The following is an 18621-nucleotide window of genomic DNA, read 5'->3' on the forward strand; positions in this document are numbered from 1 at the left end:
ACGACCAAAAGCGTGCAAGGATGGAAAGTAAATTCCAAATTATCTTTTAGTACAATTTTATTTCATTATAAAATCAACTTATGCTGCTGTCACTGTCATTGTACTCTCACTCGGTCTGTTGCCATGCCTATTTGTCATATTGCATTGTACTGTCTGGTTCTGTTGTCATAGGTCCATGCCTGTTTTTCATGTTTGGATGTTCCGTGCGTTTTAAAGGAATGATGGCCATCTGAAATTACTTTGAATGTATCTTACAGGGAATGAATTGTACCACAAGATATAGCCGTCGCTCTGCTGGAAAGGCATATAGGATACATATATTTAATCTTTGCGTTGTACGATGCTTCGGTTCTCTCTTTATTTTATTGAAGCGATGTTGCTGTGGTCGGTCTGCAGAGACGGAATGACATGGTGAGAGAGTTTGTGACCCATGTTTAATTGTTGGTACAGTAGCGTTCGCCTCAAGAAAGGTAGGAACGAGTATGCTCTTGTTTCTTATAGGTATATGTACGTATTTTATGTTAGATTTTTCTAGGTAGTGGTGAACGTTGTAGACTAGGTTTCGGTTTCAGTCAGGTTCCTTTCTTTATGAATTTGCACACATTTCTCTTTATCTTCTATGAATTTGTCATAACTAAAAAATAGGTATCTAATGGGAAGCTCTTTAGTAGATAATGGGCATGCAGAGCATTTTAATAATTGCTTTAACCATAGAGGTAGGGAGAGTCATTTGATAGAGTTCGTTTTGACATGATTATGACTGAATTCTAATGTGGATTGAATTCATTTTATTAGTTTATGGAGATTATCATTTTTCTTAACATTTGAAATTTATATGTCTCATTAGTTTATAGAGATTTATAGAGATCACTAGAAGAAGTCCGTTAATATCTATTTTAATCTTGTCTATTAGTTACGTAAAAAGATGCCATAATTAAGAAATAGATTCCACTATTTTGTTTTGCAGATATTTGTATTGATCCAAAACAATGATGTTTTCATTTATATTTCATTATTTTTTTTGTACAACACATCTGTATATGTTTGAATCTCTTCTTTGATCATCTTATTATGCTTGTGTTTGGCATTGGAAAATATATAAAACCATGTAGGCCATAAACTAACTCTATAAGATCCTTATATACTATATATAATAGTTATAGCTTTGGATAGGGACCATGTATATGCTAAAAGAAATCTTGTGAACTCTCATACCTTAAACATACTTATGCTGCCATGACAGGTTTAGTGTTATAATAAATAAATAAATAATGACCATGAGTTGTACTTCCAACTTGTATTGTTCCCTCGGTTATTAAAACTAGCTTCTAGCCATAAATTCCTTCATTTACGGCATGGCACTATGTCCAAACTTGGTTTAGAAAAATCAAGAAGGACATAAACTTTTGACTCAACATTCATAGTTGCAACCTTGAGACCATCCCTTATAGTTCTTGACTTCGACTTTTTGTGCATAATTGATTTGTAATTCAAGCTCGTGTGGCCATACTTATTATGTATACATCATAGTTTACAACTATTATTTTGTGCATTTCTCTATCTTGCAAAGAAGAAGTGAAATTAAACCTTTGCCTATTCAAGGGACATGTCACGTGGTTGGGATTCTTAGTCATAGTTAGCTAAGGTCCTCTTTCCTCATGTGCTGAGTTGGGTTCATGTTACACATTTCATGTACACACCGTTGGGATGTGATGAGGATCAACACACTCTTACACATGATCTATTGTATCTTCCTTCCTTAGGCTTCACTTGTACATGCTTCACCCATGAGACCTCCTTGGGTGTAGCTTTGGCATAGAGGCTCTCATAGGACCTCATAGCAAACCTTACATAGACCTTCTAGAAGGACATTCTAGGAGGTGTCCTATCTCCCTTATTCCTTTCCATGGTTGAATTACTTTATTTTGCAAAATTAAGTCAATGAACCTATTGGAAACAAAGAGCCATTGACCTTGCTACTTATAATGGGTCAAGGAATTGATTTTATTTGTATTTTGTTTTGTGATCTTTAAAGGAATGTGTAAGAATCACTTTCCCTTCCCTCCTTATTTTACTTTTATACACTAGTTTAAATAGGCAAAGTAGGCCCCCATGAGAGGAGTCAGGTAAACCATTTTATGTTCTTTCACTATGGCATAAACAAGACGTGAGGCATGAAATTGAATCTCCTTAAACAAGCACAACTGCAACAAGCTAGATTAACAAACCATCTATTTTTGACCTAACTTTGCCTTATCTTGATCTTAGCCTTGGTTATGAGTGACTCAAGTTCGTTCATGAGTCATCAACATCCTTGTGATTCAAAAAATTAATTGGATTTGAAATATCCCTTGATGTGTTGGGGGCACTAGGTTAGAAGGAAACTAGGGAAAGGCATATCATTGAAAACATAGATAGTGGGCCTCACTAAAACATCTAATCCATGCTTGAAGATTAGATTTTAAACTTTTTAGTATGAATAACTTTCTAGTTCTCAACTTAGAATTAACTTGCTAGATGATGTTAAGGGTAAAAAAAATAGCAAGAAGATGATAAAGTAGTAGCATGCATAAGAAAGTGCCTTGGGACATCATAAAGAGTTTTCACATGCACTCTCTTTAAGTATGATAATCTATGCTTAAGAGAGGACATAGATAATTGGTCTTAGGTGAAGCCAAAGAGTTAGATAAAAAGTTCACCAAAGAGTTAGATAAAAAGACTCATTAGTGATAGTAAACTAGTGCACTTTTCACTCATGCTTCTAGTTAATTTACCCCCCCACTTCTTCCAATTCATAGGCTCACTTGAAACTTGTAGAGTCAAATACACCCATGCACATGACCACTCATGATTTCCTTCCTCGAGTTTTCCTTGTTTTTGCCTCCAAGTATTGCTTTAAGGGTTTTCTCACGTAAGAGTTTCAATAGGAACTCATAGTGCACCTTTTATAGGCCCTCTTGTCAAAACTTTTTGGACCTATGGGGATTTATTTGGTGCATGGTTGCTTGAGGATATAATTTCCTATCTTGAAAGATGAAATTATTTACTTGATTGGAACTCAAGTTTACCATGATGTATATTACTATATTCACACTCATCTTTTCCTTGGATAGTGGAAGGTGAGGAAAACTGGGACATTTGGTAGTGGTTTGGATACAAAGAGCCCTATTGGTCTATTGGTCATATGGTGTCTAGTGTACTCCTTGGTTGTCCAATATACTACTAACAATAGTGTCGAATTCCTCATCTTTTTGCCTTTTGATGCCTCTCATATGCCCCTTTTCCCTTATTTAACCCCTCTATTAGATTTTCCATGGACAGATTATAAGGAGGTTACCCAACAATTTCAGCATCTGGAGGTTGCACTAGTGAACATCAACATTGTATGTTAGCTTTGCAAACAAAAGTTAGTGTCGGTATGATTCACAACCTCCTGTTATTTCATCTTTTTACTTGTTTTATTTTCCTCTACATTCTTGTAACTTCAAGATTGCTTACATCCTTGATTGATACCTGATTTAGATTTAGCCATTTTTCTTTATTTTCTTTTCCTTCTTGTTGATCTTTGACCTGCGTATTGCATGTAAACTTTTTTTTTGGTTGTGCATTCCTTATCCTTGCTTGGTCTATTTGTTGTTTACATGTGTGCACTTGTCTAACAGGTATTCAGCAACGCCTTCACCTTTTGCAACATTTTTTCTATCGTAGGAGTTTAATGTAGTACAAAAAAACATATCCTTCTGTGATACCCTACCTTCTGATGTTTTCTTGAACCATATCCAACCTCAATAATGGTTTATCCCATCTTTCTTGTCTCTTTTGAGACCCTCCTTAGTTTAATTTAGAATATTGGGCTTCTCATTTTTAGTTATCTCTTACTAGCTCTTCTATATTAACGCAATATTCATGTGAATACCACTCTCACTTCGAGCATTCATCAAACCCCACCAACCAAGAGTGTTGTCTTTGGTTACCTGGTTTAATGTGCATGCCACATCCATTTAATGAATATAATATAGTCAATGTCACTTTCCTTGGCTTGGCTTCATTCACTGTGAATGGACCCACTCCTTTGTGGATCCATGTTCTTTTTTCATATTTTTCATGTTAGATTTTGTTCTTCTTCCTTTGGGTTGGCCTTTTCGTTTTTGTGCTTTCCAACCCTTGACTTACTTTAATTTCGTATTCCATGGACTGTTCTATGCCATTTCACCCTTTCACATGTTTTGTTTTCGTTGTTTAATTTCGTATTTCATGGACTGTTCTATGCCATTTCACCCTTTCACATGTTTTGTTTTCGTTGTTCCATGATTGCATGTTTGTTTCTTGTAGATTAGACTCTTAGAGCGTTGATTATGCTTGTTTCATGAGTAACCATTTTTTTATACATAAGATACAAAGTACTTTTACCAAAAACTCCAGGATTTGTTGGTTGACACATTTTCCTTATCTTTTCTCCATAAATTGAGAATCATCTCTTTAGTTTAGGGTTCATTTAGTTTAAGATGGCTCCATTAGGCCTTGATCTTTCCCATATTTCTACCTTCCTTGCACCATCGCATAGAGCATTTCTCTAGAGATTTTGGTTTTTGTTTTGTAGTAGTGTGTTCACATTTGTATCATGTAGTACTTGCACATTCGTATTCACCTTTTATGCTCCCCATATATTAGATTTTCTTTCCTCTTAACTTTAATAGAAGTGTCTTTTGCATTCCTACTTTGCCTTGACGTTGTTGTACTTAGAAGTCCCATTGACCTACTTTTGTGGTCAATCTTTGTACATTAATACAAATCATAATTCATCTTATATGTTGATTCTATGTTTGATCCTCTTAGGCAATATACAGTTTTGTTCCTTCTCTTTCAAAACACCTTTCTCTCCTCATTTTTCTCATTTCCAAGGTTCACCAATTTTCTTGTAGCAGCTTTTGCATATATAATTTTCATGTCTTCTCCCACATTAAATGTGGGAGCCTATTTCCGTTTATCTTGATCTCAAGGACCCTATTATGGAATTTTCGTGTAAGCCCTTGTCCTTGGTTTACTTTCCCTCGTGAACATTCATTTGCTCCCCTAGGCTAACTTTTCTTTTAGCATTTTCTCTTTTGCTAGGGAACCCCTTTTGACATTTTTGGGTTACTCCAAAAGTGTTTTCATCTTGCTAGAAGAGTGCTAGATCTCCTATCCCCTTGCAATGCTTCATGGACATATGGATGGCTCTATTTCAGTTGACTCTTAACCTTGGTTGGATTGCTAGCATTAGTGCCCTTACCTAGGAGGTTTTTACCCTAATCTACATGATGAAAAATCCATTGAGTCCACAAAATTGGGGAGATTTGGTTGATTGATTAGGAGAGAACACTTGGCTACCACTATGGAAGAGAAGCATTGGACTAACTTGTTGTGGGGAGGGCACCATTTTGGAGGAAGGGTATTGAGCCTTAGAAGATATGCTTGGAGCGTGTTTCATGCTGGGGGGTTGGATAAACCCTGCTATGACAATTGTACGCCCTTTTATTATAGAACACTCCATGTGGTGTTGCCTTGTTAGTTACTTGTATGGACATAAGTCTTTGTTTTATGTTATCCTCCCTAACCTACTCTATATGTAAAAGTAGGAGAGAGCTATTATGATCTCACCATCATTATATCTCCATTTTATGTTTTCTATTGCCTTGGATATGTCTTGAAGGGAGCAAGACAATAGGATTTATAAGGAAACCCTAGGAGGAGAGGATTTTGAGGCTAGCTATAGAATTATGTTTCTATGTACTTGTGGGATGCAACATGGCTAGGGTTCTTAAATCCTAAGAAAGACAATAAAAGCTTTTGTAATACAAGTTTGGTGTATGTGCCAAGGAGGACTTGCTAGATAGCATGTTGAGGATCTTTGGTGTTGAGACCAGCTTTAATTGGGAGTGATTAGTAGCTAGGAAGTTGGTGGTTAGGGTTTTCCTCCCTCTGGTTTGGACTCTAGAGAGATTGACTTGTACCAATTTTGTGATAAAGCTGTGGTATGTACTTGTACTTCATCTTGTGTTAGTGGCATGTACTTCTAGTAGTCCAGACTCCAAATATCATGTACTTGCAGATTTGATTTTTAACTTATGTTATCTTCATGATTGAGTAGATTTCAGCACTTATTGTTTTTGTTAATTTGACATAGCATATAGCTGAATTTGTGAAGTGATTTAACACATATTTGGAAGATAAAGGAGCAGATTTGTTGCTGTTATAAGACATTTCAAATCTGTTACATCCCTTGAAAAGTGTGCCCTATGGGATGTATCGTTGTGGTATTGAGGTACACTCAAGGTATTTATTATCATGGATTGCTTGGTGAAATTAACCTAAAGTGAAGTAAAATATAAGTTCTTTAATTTAATTTTTCGGATCAGCCCTCTAGGTGAAAGTTCACAAGATTTAGATCTTGGAAAAAAATGAGGTGAAGTTTCTAAATTGCATTAATTGCCGGATTTTCCAATTTTGTTTTTCACTCTTTCTTTTTACATTTTATGAGTCTTTACGATGGAGTGTTCTTATTATTGTAGGTTTTACCCTTTTCTCACAAGGGTTATACAGGAAGTTTCACATCATTTTGTCACTTTTAATAGCTTGGAACTCTATACAACTTTACTTTGCTCTGCTTCCTTCATTAGTTATCTTGTTTTCACATTCATTTATGTTCGTTTCTCTTATTTTTCTTTGAACACTCTAATGAATTCATCTAGAAGAGCAACCTGGCATCCTTTTTCATCAGCTCTTACAACCATTGGGCACACCCTTCATGGAGGTGTAGTGGAGGAATCCTCATTCCTTGTTGGTTGCTTGATATTTTCCTTGAACTTCTTGTTATTTCAATGGTGCACCCTTTGTTTGTGAATAATATATAGAAGGTTTGATATCCTATTATTGTTAATAGCCAAGGAAATTGTAAAATTCCTCTTTTTGAGGATGCCTTCAACTATTCTTTGATTTTTGTCTTCCCTTTTTCGTTTTCTATCTCTTGAAATAAGTTGCTTAGTTTGCATATTCTACAACACATTCCCCAACGTTGTTGGCCATTGCCCCTCAAGCTTTGTATGTGATGCTTCTTGGTCCCCTTTGCAACCCTAGTTAATTCTTTTGAATAATTCTATCTTGTTCTTTCCTTATAGTTGTTGTAATAACCTTACTAGTAAACCCATTTTGCTTCCAGTATTGGTGGAAACCACCATGTTTATAGCATTCTCCACTATAATCCCATGACATTTCCTTGCAAGTAGTCTTTTCAACGAGTCATTCCCTTCTTCCATTTATAGTGTTTTTATGTTTAGATGGCTATAAAACGCTACATTAGTCATTTGTTTATTTTTATTTTGCTGATGAGAAGAATGTCCTCTTAGATGACCACTTCTAGTTCTCGACGGTTTAGATTGAGATCACCACAACTTACACATACTTGGGGTTTTAGTTAGCAAGGCATAAATTTGGTTTGAGGAAGATTCTCCCACCCCAAATTAACAAGGGATATGCTTCCCTTGCTTTCAAATGCATTTTTAGGACATATCATTTGAGATGGACCTCATGGACAACATTATTAGGTCCACAATGTTGTATGAATCTTAATTTTTGGGGACCTAGTCTACTAGAATTAGATTTTTATGATGGAGAGAGTTTAGATCCTTGTACCTGGCTGCATTGTCAGAAGCAAGGGGATTGTCCATTAGCTCATCATTCAGGGGAGTTTGTGGGCCAAGCCTTCTAGATTAAAATCATTATCGAACTAGTTTCTCTTTCACATTGGACTGGTTTCTCTTTTGCATCGTATTTAGCTTTGTTGAGTTGATTTACAGGTAGGATCAATACCCTTACCTTGTGTACTTCTCCTTATAGGCCATATCCTTGACCATTACTCTTGGGTGGGTTCATTGTTGGTTTGCGGAGGCAAATCTCTACTATAGTCTATATCTTTATGAGCCACCTTACCAATTTTAGATATTCTCTTGATGGACCTGGTCAACTTTTGTCTACTAAGTAGAAGTTGATAAGATTATTTGAGAGGACATTTATAGGAAGTGAATTTAGTCTATTTGGATAGCCACCCGTGTGGGTTGAATCCCAAATGGCCTTCTATGTGGAGAAATTCATGGGGTTGAGTGATGGCCTCATTGTTTGACTACCATAATTTTTTCATCATTGCATGTATACTCATACAAACTCACTTGGCTAGTTCTAGGTTGGCTTACATCGGCTTCAGGTCAAAGTTGATCATCATATCATATGGGTTGATAGGATCTTGCAAAATTTTCCATTTTTAATAGAAAGATGGAAGATCACTTCATGTTTTGTTGGGACATCGAGTAAAAGATTTGTGGTTGGTATTAGTGTTTTTTAGGGAGTCCCTTAATTCCCTCTTCACCTTCTTTGAATCTCCAAAGTAGCGGTTCTTGGCCTTCATAATGAGGGATGATGTCGAACTTTGATCTCTCTCTCAATCTCCCTCCCTCCCTACTCACTTGGCTTAACAATACCAATGTGCTTACATCTTTCTTTGTAGTGTTCATGGTAGAGAGGGTCACTAGGCGATAGGCATTGAAGAGCCCCATATCTACCACTAGATCCATGAGATTGTGGGAGGAAATTTGTTGTACCCTCACATAGTGCATTTCTCTAGAAGTTTTTACTCCTGGATTTTAGAAGTGTTTACACATTTGTATTTTAGTAGTATTCACACATTTGTATTCATCTTCTATGCTTCCTCTAGACTAGATATGATTTACTCTTGTTTTAAAAAGGAGTGGCTTTTGTGTGCCCACTTTGTGTCCATACTATTGTACCTAGAAATACATCGGCCTAATTTTGTGGTCATTTTTTTAACACTAATATATATATATATATATATATATATATATATTCCTTGATCCTCTGTTGTGTCCTCTTTGGGCAATAGATTCTCTTGTCATTATCTTAATACGCATGTTTCCAAGGTGAACCAATTTTCTTGTGGCATCTTTTGATAAACAATTTTCATAGTTTCTCCCACCTTGATTGTGGGAGCCTCTTTCCCATATCTTGATCTCATGGACCTTATTATAGGTTTTTCACATAAGGGCTTATTCTTGTTTTGCTTTTCTCTTGTGATAATTCAATTGTGCTCTTAGACTCACTTCCTTCTAGTATTTTCTCTTTTTTGAGGGAACCCCTTGTTAGATTTTAGGGTTACTCCAAATATGTTTACGCCTTTCTATCAAGGTACTATGTCTCCTATCCTGTTGACAATGCTTCATGGACATATGGATGGTTATGTTTTAGTGGATGCTTTACCTTTGTTGGAGTGCTAGCATAGTGCCCTTAAGTGGGAGGTTGTTATCCTAATCAACATGACGACGAACCTATTGGGTGCACACAACGGGGGAGTTGATTTCTTGATCAAGGGATATAACTACCTAGAAGGAGGAGAACTAACACTTGGTTGAGGCACTTAACCCTATAAGTTTCACACCATATGGGGTTTGACACTTGAAAATTGGGGAGTCAATTGATTAGGAGATATACTTACCTAGGAGGAGGGCATTTAGCCCTAGAAATTTAGGACCATGTGATATACAGCTTGAAGCTTTGACACTTGAAATGAGGATGGTTAGTTGAGAAGCATACCTCATGGAGGTTGGTGGTGGACTTGGACACATGTTCAGGAGGAGCATTGTAGCTTAGTGACCACATTGGTGCACATGAGAGAAATATTGGGTACATGATAGTGTATGTGGCACAAGTTTAGAGGAGTGCCTTTCATGAGGGCACTTGGATACCATTATGGAAGAGGAACATTGGACTAAATTCTTGTGGAGAGCACAACACCTTGGAGCAAGGGTCTTGAACATTAGGAGACATGCTTGGACGACGTTTCATCCTGGGACTTGGATGAACCCTAGTATGACACTTGTACATTGTTTGAGTATAGAGTGCCCCATGTGGGATTTCATTGTTGGTCATTTGTATGGACATAAGTCATTTTATGTTAGCCTCCCTCACCTACTCTATATGTAAAAGGAGGAGAAAGCTTGTAATGTTCCAAAAAGGAAATAATAGTGATAAACAAAGTAAAATACCATACAACACCGAAATATTTAAACAATAATGAAACACCCACAATTTACACCGAAACTGCACCAAAATTAAGCCATTTTATTATATATGGAGAGAGTACAATGCATGAAATGTGTGCACCTGGGCTTGCCAAAGTAAGCTAAACAATCCCAGGTGAGAAACATGCTACCCTGATGCAGAGGAAAGGCTTCTCCTCAATGTACTGTGCTGGCTAGAAGAAACCCCTTGTTCGAGCCTCCAAAAGTTCTTAGAAAACGCTGCCAAATTAATCTTGAGATCTCCACCAAAAATCCAGAAAAACCCAAAAAGGGTTTGGTCTATCTCCAAGCCAAAGTCAAACCCACAAAATGATGCAAATTTCTCAGCTAACTAGCGATTCACCTTGCTATAAGAATTATGATTTCAGGCACGAATATTGGCTGAAAAATTCTGTAAAATTAGTGAGAGACTCCTCTCAATAAACCTAGAAAGGGTTTGGGATGAATCCACTAACCCCCAGTGACCCCCAACAAATGAAAATTGCTCAATTTGGCTAGAAAACTCCCCACAAAACTGATACTGTTGAATTAAGCCCAAATCCACCATCGTAAATCTCTCACAACTTTGGCTAAATTATCCCCTGAGGAATACCTACTAGTTTTTGGTAGCATCGGATGTGCTTTAGCCATGAAAATTGGTGGAGAGGCTAAGGCACGTGAGTTCTAAAGGACCCATAAACCGTTTGGTGAAATTCCACCTAGATTGTATTTTATTAAAATAATTAATATTTTTAATGGGGTTCCTAAGTCTAAACTTAGGAAAATTAAAGTATTAATGGGTATTAATAAAAATTTGGGTGCGAATGTTCTAGAAAGCGGATCAAGTCAAGTTTTTTTTTATCTTAGTGGTTGATTAGAGACTTAATCTCAGCCGTTGACATCTCAACGAGAAAAGTATAAGAAGGAGGCTTGAGGTTCATTCAGGAACACACCAAGAGAACCGATTGATCTAGAGTTAGAAATTTCTAGGGCTAGGAAGCTGAGAAATTCGAATTAAGTGATCATTTTGCATCAGAGGGGCAAGGATAGTTTGGGAATATTGGGCAGAGAGGCGGAGAGCCACCAGTGGACGCAGCGCAACACCTAGAGGGACCGACGTTGGGCCAGTATGGGCCCACGCAGGCTTGATGCAGAGCGAGAAGCGCCAACACAGAAGGGAAGCTCCCTTCACGCAGAAATCCAGAACTACCAGGGCGCTGCCAGAACAGCTGGGAGAGGTTGACGGAGAAGCTCTAAGAGGCAAAAGAGACAGCGCATCGCTGACGTAGAGCCTATGAGGCTGACACAGGGCCAACGCAGAGATAGCTGGGGGTTTGCCAATTTTGCAGCCGGATCAACCAGAAACTGCCGGGTGAAGTGAGGTAATCTCACTCAGTTTTCTGCCATTATATTTTTCTCTGTAACTGGATTGCCGGGAGGGCATATCGCATTGTATTTAGAACTACTGCTTAATAATATAAAACCATTAGAGCTACTGCACCGGTTTTCCCGAATTGGGTTTTTCCGGGGACTATTTTGTCCAAAAATAACGGTGTCCTATGTATATTATTCTTTGCTTGTTTCTTGTTTCATGTAATCAAATTAAATTAGTGTAGGTTGCAGAATTAATTTACTTAAGTATTTTTCAGAAAATAACTTGATAATGTGTATTAAAATCAAGTAGGAGAAGTAAATTCAGTTTTGTTGCAATAGGGGTTCCTTGAGTATAGGAATTTTCAAAATACCTCCAATCTCCGACCCTTATCTCTCCTCAACCTCTATTCCTGCAGCGCCTGTGCACTTCCATAAATGTAGAATTTTGGCCCCAAGAATTCTCTAAACTCAACCCTGCTAATCACCACAAAATCTCCGACTAAATTAGGGGAAAAAACCCTACAAATCCTTCGGTGTTCTGCTCCTTCGTAATTGATCTCCCCACAAGTAATTTGAACCACTTCTGTGCCGAGGAAGAAAAACACACCAGCTGAAATAACTTGCAAATATGCCCAATGGAAACTCTGAATTGAGCTCCCCAAATTGCCTCACTAGGGAGACACTTGAAGTTCTCTGAAATGAGGGTGGAATTCCCACTAGGAAATTCCTTGTGCTCGGTTCGGTTGTCTTGGCTAAGCAGCTCAAAAGAAGTAATGTTGAATTGTCAAATGATCAAAGATACCAAATGGAGGCCTCCAAACTCTATTTATAATTTCTATCCCTCTCCCTTGGTGGTTCCCACCTGCCACTAATAAAATACTACTTTGCCGCCATTCTTCATTAAAATAATAATTTCCACTTTTCTCCCACAAAATAATATTTTCTCCTTTCTATTTAACATCACCAAAACTTGGGAAAAATTCCTTAGTGAATTTTACACTCACAAAAATTGGGAACATTACAGTCCTCCCCGGCAAAAATTGCTTGTTCTCAAGCAATATCCCATTGCTCCAAACATTGGCCTAGCCAATGCTAGGGTCCCAAATTTGCCACTGAACCACTCCTCGCTGTTGAACATCTTGCCATACTAGTGACGCTCCCCATGTCAACAACGAATGAACAAAACCCAATGGAAGATTTGAATGATCTCCTCCTGTAGAAACCAAGTCACCCCTGAGGGTAGCTGAACCGCTAAATCCTGTTGTACCTGGATCCCATGCTAGTCTCGAAGTTCTTCGAAATGAGGGTGGAATTCCCACTTAGAAATTCCTTGTGCTTGGTTCAGTTTTCTTGGCTTAGCAGCTCAAAAGAAGTAATGTTGAATTGTCAAATGATCAAAGATACCAAATGGAGGCCTCCAAGCTCTATTTAGAATTGCTAGCCCTCTCCCTTGGTGGTTCCCACCTTCCACTAATAAAATACTACTTTTCGACCATTCTTCATTAAAATAATAATTTCCACTTTTCTCCCACAAAATAATATTTTCTCCTTTTTATTTAACATCACCAAAAATTGGCAAAATTCCTTAATTAATTTTACACTCACAAAAATTGGGAACATTACAGTCCTCCCCGCCAAAAATTGCTTGTTCTCAAGCAATATCCCGTTGCTCCAAACGTTGGCCTAGCCAATGCTAGGGTCCCAAATGTGCCATTGAACCACTCCTCGTTGTTGAACATCCTGCCATACTAGTGACGCTCCCCATGTCAACAACGAATCACTAGAACCCAATGGAAGATTTGAATGATCTCCCCCTGTAGAAACCAGCTCACCCCTGAGGGTAGCTGAACCGCCAAATCCTGTTGTACCCACATCCCATGTTAGTCTCAGGAGGGTGCCACCATGCTGATGCTGCGCCACTCTGACTATGAAAAACTTCCATCCTGCTCAAATTGTATCCTCCCCTCCTAAAACTTGATGGTGGAATATTTGTGAAGGCCAAGCTTATCTTGGCCAGGCATCTCCATGATGTCAATATCTACGCATCCACTGTTAATCTTAGTCCTGAGCAGCAACATGATAAATCTACCTTGCCATACAATGGAGGTTTCAACAATCTCCCATGAGTCACACCCAAGGTGAACTAGATCACCCTCTCCCATGAACCTGTTCATCATAGAATGGAGTGTCATATCAATCAACTGGATCCCTGGATCCCACAGCCAGAACTATTGTGGCATAGCTATAACAATTGCTGGAACTTGTTTGTTCCTCGTCCCTTGTCCCTGCATGAAATCGACATATAGGCCGTGTTACCACTCAAACCAGCAGGGGACCTAAAAGGGGTTCCTAAGAGGGCAATTGCTAGGTTAAGGGCAACAGTGGAGGCTTAGCCCATTGTCACCACAGCTAAGTCTCCTTGCTCTTTACAGACTTTCACCGATGGGAGGAGTCCCGGTGGTGTAGGGATCGCTTATGAAGTATATGTCAATGGATAGGTGGAAAGTGACCTTGGAAACCCTTTCCCAAGGATGGAGTGAAGAATGGAACTTGCTTTCTCTTTAAGCAAGGGACTTGGTCCTCCAGGGGTAAGGGGTGAGGATTGGAGGGTTGAGGGAAAAGGAATAGGCTTATAGACAAGGTTCTCAATCCCTATAATCCTTGGGAAACTTGGATTCCCAAATGGTCCTTGACAAATAATCTTTATTGAGAAGTGGTACCACACGGCGCCAAGTGGATCGAGTCCAGGTTCAGGGATGGAATGTAGCAACCAATGATGTTCCTATCCTGGACAAGGTTAAAGGGAAGGACCAATCAAGAATATTTACTTCAAAAGGTTGAATTGATCCTGTTGAGGTCTAGCCTTGAGGATGCCTAGGCAAAATTCGATCCTAGAGCTAGGGTTTGGGATTCCCGAAGATTCCACTGTTAGAATTGCTTCAAATTTGGAGGAGAGGGAGGGGACCGACCAACGCAGTGGCCTATAGGAGATTGAAATTTTTCCTTTGGTCAATTCTTGGGAAATTGATGCCCTAGTTAACCTGATGGGGCTAGTCCTAGGGAAAAAGGGTAAAAGGGTAAAAATAGGGTTAAAATGATCACCCTTTTAGAAGGATCAGTGCCTAATTCACTTGGGGATATGGAGTCAAGGATGATGATGAGTAAGAACTTGGTTTCTTGATCAAGGAGGCCCAAAAAGTCAGCTTCATCCAATGTTGAGAGAAAGAAAAGAAAAGTGACCTTCAAGCATTTATACTTCAAAGCAAATGATGCAATATTATTGAGACAAATAATCTTTAGGACATTTCATTCATATAACATTGGCCCATACATTAAATCAGCTAAAACATGCTTAATTCCACATTTCAATTATGCAGCAACTAGCCTTAATTTTAGCAATATGCAGCAACAAGAATAACAACGTCAAAATTTACTTACAACGTTATAGAATATATCCAACCAACATTTCATTTGCAAGACAAAGCTCCAAGGCAACAAAAATATCCCAAATCCATACGTCAAAATTCATCCATCCCCAAAAAATATCCTCCAAGGAAAAATGCGAAGTTCTCTATGATTAGAGAGATCCCAAGTCAAGTGATGATCCAAATGAATGTATCTAACATCAATATGCAGCCTCCTAAGGAGTTCGAATTAGCCTATGGTCCTACATTAGGCCCTAATGATAAAATAATGTGCAAATAAAACCCCTATTGGTGATAAGCCCACCAAACTGGCTCACAAGTGCAAAAATAAACCTCACAAGGGGCCAAGTAATAATATGTACATGTAATGGGGCCCTCCAAAGGCCTAATAATGTCCTGAAGTGCCATACTAAGGAATAAATTGCTTGGAATATGATGGACAAGGGGGTGGCCCCGTGTTCTCCAAATAGTAGACCTGTGGTGCTCCCAGTGGGTCTGAGGGCACATAAATGACTCCATGGGTCTCCATATGAATCAAATATGCCTGTAGATCCTTTGCAAAGGTACAAGTGGTGGAATGAACGCTGCCATGACATCGTACAAGTCCTAGGACACCTGCCAAAAGTGTGAGGCTCTTGTGGGGGCCTGTTGGACATGTGTACCAAGCATATCACCATTATCCCAAAAGTGGATCCCTAGTAGTCTCTGAGCATTGCTGAAGATCGTTGGAGTGTTGTCTGCTGCTGTGGAGGCCAATGACTCTCTATGCACACCCTATATGTGGCAACGTAGACCTATGGGGGTTAGGATCCTGTATAGGGAGACCAAACCCAAATGGAAACCACATGTAATCTTGCATAAGATCCAATGCATCCCCTAGGCTTCCAGTACAACCAATCATTAAAATAATCGGGTAAAAGAGTTTACAAATCATGGATAACAAAGTGGGCACTTCGTAATGGCATGTCCTTCCGTAGTGGGATTTGGGATGTGCTAGTGTCTCCAAGCTCCAAAGGGGGTTAACCAAGTACCTTATTAGGTGGTTTCAACCCTTAAAGGGGATAGTATGTCCAAGGTACATCCCTCTAATGGGGTTGGCAAGTGATAAATAAGTGGAATGGAATAGGGAATGAAAGGGGTAATCCTGGGTCACATATTGGGGCATAGGGGTAGCTAGATAAGGGGAAACCCACACCTAGGTATGTAATGTGTAGGAGGGAGCAATTATGTACATGAGGTGCCTTGGCCTTGATTTTTCCACCCTTCTTTATATGCCTTTTGCCTTTTATGAATTTTCTTTAATTAATTGCTCAGGGCTCAAAGGACAAGAGCATGATGTGTAAGATATAGCAGTGCTTACCCCCTTTTAGGTAGGGTGGTTTATTGCTCTCTAAGGGTTGTAACAATCATGGGTTCCTAAATGATAAAGGAGGATCATCTAGGGCCTATGGAACCAGGGTGATGACCATGGATTGGGGTAGATCTCATGTATTGGCTTTTGCCCACGTGCTAATTATTTTGTCCCAGCCATATTTTGCATTTTATGGTATAATTTCCTATTAAATGTGGCTAATTATGCTTTTTTCTTTTTCTTTTAGCTGCTTCAACCTCCGGGGCATCATTCCAGGCCTGGCCTAAGGTGGGGGCAAGGGGATAGAGAGGCTGGCCCTATGTGGACCTAGAATGGAAATGTGGACCCAGGCGGGAGAAATGATGGAGCGGGACCATGCACCCAAAGTCGGGGTTTCCCAAGTAGTACCACCCTAGAACCAAGTGGTCAATAAAGGAGATCCCACGGGACTAAGATCTGAGGGTTATATCTAAAAGAGATCAAGGGGAAAAGAGCACAAACTAGGCCCACCCTTTCTGCCAAATCCCCCCATCAATCCATACCCAAAAGTATCCATGATAAGTAAACCCAATACTCAATTACCAAATGACAAGATATACCTTTAGATTCCGGAGGCCCACCTTCAAATATAGGATCAATACAGGTGGGTGAGGGACCACAAGGTTCGCTCAGGTGGCAGAGAAATGGCACAATGAGTTAGTAGGAGGCTGCAAGGGGCTTCCGGCTGAGGTCCATCATGGAGAAAAAAATCACCTGGGGATATCACCCACCAAGCCGTGGGAAACAGGGCCCATATATCATGAACTAATTTGATGCGTGCTAAACTGACTTGTGCCTGCCACTGCATAGTACCGATGACTGTTGGAAGCCACATTTGCCAAAAAACTACCCCTTGAAGGTAGCTAATAGATGGGTATCTAATACTCGCAATCGACTCAGTGTATGTGGACCCATCCCGCCCCTGTCAACCATCACCACTGAGTCTGCCATTTTCCCTCTCGATAATGTGCCAATACAATGTCTAGATTCCGGACACATATTAGAAAGTTGCCTCAGCCGTACACAGTATCCTTTGCTCATGCATGGCCCTGACATGCCCTGTGGAAAGAGTGACACATGCTCCCTCGTGACCAGCTCCCTAGGCGTAGGCTCACTGATGAAGGATATGCCACCCCTGTAGATGATCACCTTATCCCCCAACCTATGGTTGTCAACTCATGCACTAACCCAATGCCACCGCTGAGAAGTCTCTCCCCTAGTACGTTGAGTGTCATCCCAATATATCGGGTGAGCTCCCTGTTCCCTGCTGCTCGCGCCCAAAGTGTCAAAGGATAACAACCAAATCGTTTGTGCCTGTGAGTGATGTATAAGAGGGATAGGCATCTGAGTCCCATCGAGTATCGCTCATCTGCGTCCTCGTCGATCCTAGGTGAACTACACCCAAAGGTACTCCTAGTGTCTCCGTCCATAAGTCTCTTTGGAGGCAACCCTCCAAGACCTCACTCTGCAGCACCATAGCTCTGTACTCCTCGACCTGGAACTGTACCCTGCAGCCTATCCTTGTACACCATTGGATACCCTGTGCTACTGTTGTACCATCTTGTACCGTCTCGTATCCTGCTCGTGTCACTGTACCTGGCGCTCCCGACGTGTACTCTGTGAAAATTTCTAAATAGAGATGTTATTGCAGTGATTAATATTATTTCTTCTACTTATTATCTCAGAAATAAGTTATTCACAGTGTTCTTACGGCAAATATCAAAATATATTCTACCGCAACCTTCACAATTAAAACATTGCAGAAAGTAAATACAAAAAGTACTGGCACAAATACAATCACAATGACACAATTATTTTTTGACAATCGTCCCCGGAAAACCCCAATGTGGGAATACCGGTGCAGTAGATGAGGGTTTATTATTCTTCAGCAAAATCTCATGTACAAATTACAACCAGCAAAACAGGAATGAGAAAATTTACAGACGTTTCTTGACAAATTTCTAATCTAGGTGAAGTACCCCTCTTTCCTATGAATCCCTCTGCATCCCTCTGTGTCAATTTTCCCACACTGGGCAAACGTCTAGCTGCCCATGCAGCCCCTGCGTCAACCTTTCTCTGCATTGCCTCTTTTTGCGTCAACCTGTTCCTATTCTGCGTCTTGCTGTCTTGCACTCTGGAAGGATGCTGATGCTCTCTCTCCCTTTCTCACTTGCAACTCTCCCTCTGATTCGATTTTCTCTTGCCGAACTTTGACTAGTGAAAAAATCGATCTTACTCGGGTAATTGAGTATCTGCCTCTGGTGTGTTCTTTAAGTGCCTATCAAGTCTCCTCTTATAATCCTCTCGTTGATCAATCAACGGCCCA

The 18621-nt window shown here is 39.6% G+C and overlaps 1 long non-coding RNA gene across 1 annotated transcript in view; it reads left to right on the plus strand.

Moving 5' to 3' along the window:
- The first annotated feature begins 272 nt into the window (after positions 1-272).
- LOC149253092 (uncharacterized) overlaps positions 273-18621 on the plus strand; it is a 290552-nt gene continuing 272203 nt past the window's right edge. Inside the window, exon 1 of the long non-coding RNA XR_016266121.1 lies at positions 273-470. This is a non-coding gene — a long non-coding RNA (uncharacterized LOC149253092). The remainder of the gene's footprint in view (positions 471-18621) is intronic.

Source organism: Pinus tabuliformis, chromosome 7 (assembly GCF_031772625.1).
Source record: "Pinus tabuliformis cultivar Carrire ecotype Pingquan chromosome 7, CPIR1, whole genome shotgun sequence".
NCBI lineage: Eukaryota > Viridiplantae > Streptophyta > Pinopsida > Pinales > Pinaceae > Pinus > Pinus tabuliformis.